The sequence below is a fragment of the Oncorhynchus keta genome, chromosome 18 (genome assembly GCF_023373465.1).
Source record: "Oncorhynchus keta strain PuntledgeMale-10-30-2019 chromosome 18, Oket_V2, whole genome shotgun sequence".
NCBI lineage: Eukaryota > Metazoa > Chordata > Actinopteri > Salmoniformes > Salmonidae > Oncorhynchus > Oncorhynchus keta.
Window position 1 is genome coordinate 53259537 of NC_068438.1, and position 1806 is coordinate 53261342.

Here is a 1806-nt window from a genome sequence, read left to right on the forward strand (position 1 = left end):
CTGGGCCACTCAAGGACATTTAGATATTTCTGTCCCAAGTCACCTCTGCATTGTCTCGGCTTAAGGTCAAGTTGTCCTGTTAGAAGATTAAGATTCACCCCCAGTCTGAGGTTCTGAGAGCCTGGAGGCCTTTCATCATCATCTCTTACTTTTGTTCCATTCATCTTTCCCTTTCGATCCTGACTGGTCTCCTAGTCCCCTGTCGCTGAAAAACATCCTATGATGCTGCGCCCACCATGCTTCACCGTAGGGATGGTCCCAGGTTTTCTCCAAATGTGACACTTGGCATTCAGGCCAAAGAGTTCAATTTTGGTTTCATCAGACCAGAGAATCTTTGTTTCTCATGGTCGGAGACCTTTAGGTGCCTTTAGCAAATTCCAAGTGGGCTGTCATGTTATGTCTTTTACTGAGGAGTGGCTTGTCTGGCCACTCTAACATTAAGGCCTGATTGGTGGGAGTGCTGCAGAGATTGTTGTCCTCTGGAAGGTTCTCCCATCTCCACAGAGGGACTCTGGAGCTCTGTCTGAGTGACCATTGCCGGTCACCCCTCTCTGACCAAGGTCCTTACCACAGGTGACTCCAATCAAGTTAGAAACATCTCAACAATGATCAAATGGAAACAGGATGCACCCGAGCTCAACTGAGATCAATGTTAAAGTCTCAAATCAAATCAAATCAAATCAAATATATTTATATAGCTCCTTCGTAAATCAAAGGATATTCAAAGTGCTGTACAGAAACCCAGCCTAAAACCCCAAACAGCAAGCAATGCAGGTGTAGAAGCACAGTGGCTAGGAAAACCCCTAGAAAGGCCAAAACCTAGGAAGAAACCATGAGAGGAACCAGGCTATGTGGGGTGGCTAGTCCTCTTCTGGCTGTGCCGGGTGGAGATTATAAACCTAGAGAGGAACCAGGCTATGTGGGGTGGCCAGTCCTCTTCTGGCTGTGCCGGGTGGAGATTATCAACCTAGAGAGGAACCAGGCTATGAGGGGTGGCCAGTCCTCTTCTGGCTGTTCCGGGTGGAGATTATAACAGAACATGGCCAAGATGTTCAAATGTTCATAGATGACCAGCATGGTCAAATAATAATAAGGCAGAACAGTTGAAACTGGAGCAGCAGCACGGCCAGGTGGACTGGGGACAGCAAGGGAGTCATCATGTCAGGTAGTCCTGGGGCATGGTCCTCGGGCTCAGGTCCTCCGAGAGAGAGAAAGAAAGAGAGAAAGAGAGAATTAGAGAGAGCACACTTAAATTCACACAGGACACCGAATAGGACAGGAGAAGTACTCCAGATATAACAAACTGACCCCAGCCCCCCGACACATAAACTACTGCAGCATAAATACTGGAGGCTGAGACAGAAGGGGTCACCCCCGGACAGGGCCAAACAGGGCCAAACAGGAAGGATCTGAATACTTTTGTTAGCTTTGTTATTATGGGATAACAGTGTGTCTATTTTATGAGAATACGGTTTGTAACGTAAGAAAACGGGATCTGAACTGTATAGAGTAGGTCTCATAGCATTTGTGTCAATCTTGTTAAAGCGTGCTGAACTCTTTATTGGTCCCATGAGTATTAACAAGGGATGCTTCCCAAATGGAACCCTAGTCCCTATACAGTGCACTACGTTTGAACAGGACCCTATGGGCCTTGGGTTCCATAGGATAGGGTTCCATTTGGGACTCATGCAAGACGCCTAGCTCCTGCAGGTGTGGCTTTTACTAGAGTCCATCAATCACAACTTCACCATACGCCAATCACACCTGCCAGCTCCTGTCTGCCGGGCTGGCTGCTGAAGCCAATTT

At 47.6% G+C, this 1806-nt stretch overlaps 1 long non-coding RNA gene across 1 annotated transcript in view; it reads right to left on the bottom strand.

Moving 5' to 3' along the window:
- Positions 1-831: 831 nt before the first annotated feature.
- The window catches only part of LOC127908903 (uncharacterized), a 215655-nt gene continuing 214680 nt past the window's right edge, over positions 832-1806 (bottom strand). Inside the window, exon 3 of the long non-coding RNA XR_008068981.1 lies at positions 832-967. This is a non-coding gene — a long non-coding RNA (uncharacterized LOC127908903). The remainder of the gene's footprint in view (positions 968-1806) is intronic.